Source organism: Cryptomeria japonica, chromosome 7, assembly GCF_030272615.1.
Source record: "Cryptomeria japonica chromosome 7, Sugi_1.0, whole genome shotgun sequence".
Lineage (NCBI taxonomy): Eukaryota > Viridiplantae > Streptophyta > Pinopsida > Cupressales > Cupressaceae > Cryptomeria > Cryptomeria japonica.
Window position 1 is genome coordinate 763,250,549 of NC_081411.1, and position 6,061 is coordinate 763,256,609.

At 34.1% G+C, this 6,061-nt stretch overlaps 1 pseudogene; it reads left to right on the forward strand.

Annotated features, from left to right (window-relative positions):
• The first annotated feature begins 4,978 nt into the window (after positions 1-4,978).
• Positions 4,979-5,067, forward strand: LOC131059974 (small nucleolar RNA Z102/R77; annotated as a pseudogene).
• Positions 5,068-6,061: the final 994 nt, after the last annotated feature.

The window sequence follows — 6,061 nt, forward strand, 5'->3', positions numbered from 1 at the left end:
ATGGAAAAGTGGTAAGAAATAAGAAAAGGTTAGTTTGCAAAGGATATGCATAGGAAGAAGGTGAAGACTATGGTGAAACTTTTGCACCGATTGCAAGATTGGAAGGAGTAAGGATGTTGTTGGCATTTGCTACATATAAGGGATTCAAAGTCTACCAAATGAATGTCAAGTCAACCTTTTTGAATGGAATTCTTGAAGAAGAAGTATACATTGAACAACCAGATTATTTTTCCTTGACCGATGATAAGGATATGGTATATAAATTGCATAAAGCTTTGTATGATCTAAAGCAAGCACCAAGAGCATGGTATGAGAGATTACATGCACATTTGATCAAGATTGGATTTGAGTGTACCAGTGAGGACAATAATATTTATCTAAAAATTGATGGAGACAAGATGCTAATAGCTGAAGTATTTGTAGATGACATAATTTTTGGTGGAGATGATAATATGAGTATGGACTTTTCTTATGTGATGAAAAGGGAATTCAAGATGTATCTAATCGGTGAAATAAACTTCTTTATTTGATTATGAATCCAACAACTAGATGGTGGTATTTTTATCTATCAAAGCAAGTATATTAAAGAGGTGCTAAAGACTTTTGGCATGGAAGACTGTAAACTGATAGGTACATTGATGGTAACAGGCTACAAGTTCATAAAGCAAGATGATTTACCTGGTGTTAGTGAAAAAGAATACAGGTCTATGATTGGTAAACTACATTATGTTGTACATAGCAGACCAGACACTGGTCATCCTATTTGGATAGTTGCAAGATTCCAAAAAGAGCCCAAGAAAAGTCACATGGTGGTTATTAAGAGGATTTTCCGATATCTTAAAGGAACATTAGACTATGGATTATGGTATCCCTGCAAGGGAAATTTCACTTTAGATGTTTTTACTGGTGCAGAATTGGGCAAGCAATGTAGACAATAGGAAAAGCACAACCGGTGGAGATTTTCTACTAAGATGAAGACTTGTAGAATGGACAAGCAAGAAACAAACTTATGTTTCTCAATCTATAGGTGAAGTTGAATATGTTGTTGCATCCATGAATTGCATGCAATCCATATGGATGAGACATGTGCTAGAAGTATTCAAGATAGATATGTTTGAACCATTGACTATGTATTATTACAATACGAGTGCAATAAATATTTCCAAAAATCTTGTACTTCATGCAAGAACCAAGCATATAGAGTTGAAGTATCATTTCTTAAGAGAAAGAGTTCAACAGAAGTAGGTAAAGATGGAGTATGTGAAGAGTAAAGATTAGTTAGCTGATATATTTACTAAACCATTGCCAAAGACTACTTTTGATTTTCTCAGAAGTAAATTAGGGGTTAGACCCCTACACCAGAAGAACCAAGATGTTGGAGTTGCATCAATCCTGTGGATTTCATGTTTATTTTTCACTAAGGCTTGATGAAGATGTGAGCTACTCCCTAGGGGGAGCGGCTCTAATGCAATATGATATAATTTTTCAGTTATGGTAAGATTGAAGTCAAGTGATGCATGTTTAACTTTGGCATTGTTGTCAAATAAAAAGAAATCAGCTAATCAGTTATTGGAGAAGACAAAGACATCTGATGATCAGGTCTGAGGAGAAGGAAAGATAGTGAAGACTGAAAGATGCAGAGACCGACAGTTAATTTGCTATGATGCAGATGATTGACATATATGATGTTATTTTAATTATATATCTGATTGGTATTGCCATCAATGCCAAAGGGGGAGATTGTTGGCATTTGGCATAATTGATGCAGATCAGGTGATCCAATTGAAGTTGGATGACTGCACTGGTAAAGGATAGAAGTCTATTTGTGATGAAGAGATTAAGATTCTATGAATACATGACATGATCAATTATTTGTGTTGTCATTACTAGCAAGTAATGTTCCTGATGTTTTGCTTTGTCATTTAAGTGATTTGGTTTATCGAAAGAGACTGTTTATTGGTAGAGAGATAAATTCTATGAAATAGGACTTTAATCCATAAAGCAAAATTGTTTTGATTGGATCGGTAAATTGGTGATGATTAGTGATTTACAGTTTGGATGGTGAACTTGTATCATTGAAACATGTATGTGTTCAAAACTAGAACTTGTGATGATTACCGCAAGGCATGTTTTGAATTTCTGATGAAGTTGTGCTAAGGTTTTAGTAGGGTTTAAGGATTTGTGAAGAAATCATCAATCCGGTAATGATTTCTATTATGACGGTGATTGTCGACGAGACTACATGAAGTTCGTAACACAACACAACCCACATGAAAGATTTAATTGTTGTTTTGCAATGATTAAAGGAATATTTTCTTGGGAATCCGTGAAACACTTAGTAGAGTGTTTTGAGGATACAGATCAAATTTTTGTGATGGGTTATGAATAATCAACAATTGATATTGCATTGTAATTTGTTGCAATGATTTGTATAGTGATCTATGATGATCTCTTATGATCTAATTATAAATTCATGATGTAAGTAGGTTTTGTGGCCGACCTAGTTGAGATGGCTATTTAGGGAGACACAGTTGTTGTTTATTGTGACAGTGGCATTAGGAGAATGAGTTAAGTCATCCCATCAAAGATAGAGATTTGCCTACGTGTTGTAGACTGTGAAGTATAACTGGATCTGATTTAGTAAGCTAAAAGTGCAAAGTAACAGATTATTTTTTGTTGTTGTTCCCTAATAGTTACATCAGCTTAAATCCCTTAACCGGGTAGGTCCTAACAAGCCTTTTCCATCTAAGTCCCCTAACAAGGTAGCTCACAAAAGAGTGTTTAAATCCTCCAATCAGGTTGATCCTAACAGATCATTAAGCTCCTAGAGGGAGTGATAGGGAAATCCTTTAACCGGGTGACTCCAAACAGGGTCTACTCTTAACAAGGTGTATTGTAAGCTCCTAATCGGGATAAGCTCCTAACAGGGCGTACTTGGAAAGAGTACAAATTATTGTGGGTACCAATCCCCACCATGGTTTTTCCCATTTGGGTTACCAGTTATAATAAGTTTACTACTATTTATCATAAGTCTGTAAGTGGTTACTGGTAATGTTAATGAATTGATAGATGAATTATTTTGATCTAATAATATGCTAGTTTGAGTATGTGTTGATTAGATATCTAGTTGGTGAATATTCTGATTAATAAGATTGCATAAGTGGATAACAAGTGTATGAGATCTACTAAAGGGATAGATTCATTTATTAAATAATTTCAGATCTATTGTAAATGGTATTTTGATTTGAAGTTACAGATTGTATTAATACTGATTCACACCCCCTCTCAATATTAATCAGATCCTCATAGGATTAACACAATGATATAATAGAATCAATGAACAATGATATGCTTATTTTGAATTGGCTCTTTGATGTAATGCTTATGGATCTTAATGCATTTTTTCCTCTACTGGTGGATTGGATTTTGTGAGATCTATATTGCATTATCATAATCACAATAGTTGATTATATGCTTGCAAAATGGAGGCCAAACTCAATAAAAATATTTTGAAACTAAATAGTAGCATTAAAAACTCCTTTATACTTGAATCTCTTGATGAAATTGAAATAACATATATATTCGCACTTGACCAACAAATTGGACTAGAACCAAGTGAGAAGCAATAGCTTGAAGTAGAAGTGAAAACCTAAGAATTACCTATCTAATATGAATATGTGTCCCACCAAATTAACTTTAACACCTACTACATAATGAATCCTATACCTATGAGTACCTTAAATGTAGTGGAAAATATGTTTATCTACTCTCCAATGTAGCTCATGTGTCTCATGAATGAATCAAGAGACCAAGCCTACTACATTTGAAATGTAACATTAAGTGTGAGTCAAGTATATGGGACTACCTACAAGTTATTAGTACAAAGTGCCATCAACCAAAGGTGGAGAACACTTAACATTAGTTTTGATGTTAGACATAAATGTAGTTGGTGAAGGCTTATGGTAAACCACATGAAATATAGAGAGAATATCAACTATATTGTTAGGTTATACCAAGAATATAATTGAATAAGATTGAGTGATATCACTCTCTAAGAAGTAGAGCAATAGGCCCAAGTTTGACATCAAAAACCAATCATGAAGCTTGCTTTTTTTACTAATTGTTGACTACTAATTTTGCATTAAACTCTAATAGCCTTATGGGAAATTCAGTGATAGGGGACCTTTTGCACGAGATTCACTGAATAACCTCTAGGTTTGAGAAGTTGGCTCTTCATACAATTAGGGGAGAAAAGGGGAAAAAGAAAACTTAAAAAGATACACTACTTAGGTGATACGCCAGAATATTGCTAGGATATTTGTAGCACAAAAAAATTAGATACATGTAGTTTTAAGGCCCATTCAACAATCTACTATTGGCATGTTTGGCACAACTGATGTAGATGAAGAATGATGACTGAATCGGTAAAAGACTGTTTGTGATAACATTGTGATGAAGAAATTGAGATTGCATGATTGGATGACTTTGATTAGTTATTTGTGTTGTCATTGATGGTAACTGATGTCTACTATGTTGTATTTTGTCATCTTATTCTTTTTGGTCTACCAGAAATGCCTTACCGGTATTGAGGACAGTGAATTGAGAATAAGGACCTTAACTGGTAAATGAGGAGATGTTTAGATTGATTCTAGAAATTGGTGATGATTGAAGTGTTGTGGTTTGGAATATAAGTTTGTATCATTGTAATATGTATCTAAATGGAATCACATCATATTTTGGTTACTGAAAGTCATGTTTATGATTTTTGTTATATTTTTGCTAGGGTTTAAGGACCGGTAAAGAATTCTCTTAACCGGTAATGATTTTTGGTTTGGTGGTGATGTGGAACAACCTACGTGAAGTGTTTGAATTATAATTTGGAGTGATCGAGATGGAATTTCTTGGGAATGTGCAAAGTGCTTAGCAGAATCAGCTAAGGGTTTGACTTTGTATCAGATTGAGTTGTTGTGATGAGTTACGATCACTCAATGATTGATATTGATTTGTAATTGATTGTAATGATCTATATGATGATCTGTAATGAGTTCTAAAGATATGTGATGATCTACGTTGTAAGTCTTAGGGTTTTGTAACTGACTAAGTTGTAAAGGTTATTCAGGTCGGTACAGTTGATTTTTGTAGTGTTGGTGGTTTTGAGAAGTGTTTGAAGCCAAACCAGAGTATGAGAGATTGGCCAGAGTGTTGTAGAATTGGAGTACAATTGGATCTAATCAAGCAAGCAGTTAAGTGCTATACCCAAATCATTCATTGTTCTTCCCTAATAGTTGCAATAGCTAAAATCCCTTAACCAAGTAGGTCCTAAAATGCCTTACATTGTAAATCCCTTAACTGGGTAGCTCAGCATCTAAGTGTTAATCCTCTTGCAAAATTGATCCTAATAGGTCATAGCTCCTAACAAGGCTCATTATCCAAATCCCTTAACCGAGTGACTCCTAATAGGGTCTACTCCTAGCAGGGCATTATTGTAAGCTTCTAATCGGGTTTGGCTCCTAATAGGGCGCATTCTGAAAGAGTGCAAAATCTTGTGGGTATTAACTCCCACCATGGTTTTTCCCTTTTGGGTTTCCATGTATACTTCTCTTGTGTTATGTGGAATTTTTTTATTGGGCATTATCTTATATGGTGATATTCCTCTTATACTTGATAAGTTTTAAGTTATATAAGTTGGTGATTAGATTCATATTATTTTTTCTTGCACTGATTCACCCCCCCTCTCTATGCCTTATAAATTTATCATCTACATGCTTAGCACCATTTGAGAAGATAATTAAACCAAACTCATTCAACATAATATGACATTCACCATTCATCCAACAAATAACAAGTCCTAAAACATAGTTTAATCTATAGAGTCTCACAACATATATCATAGAAGTTACTAAATTTGAATATAGCACAAAGGTTAGTCTATTAAGCTTCAAATGAAAAACCCATAGAGGCCATAGACATAATTTGATATATCTATCATTCACCAAATTTAATTAACATAAAGGCTTCTTCAATGAGCCAAAGTCTAATAATTTCTCACAAAAGTCTGAAC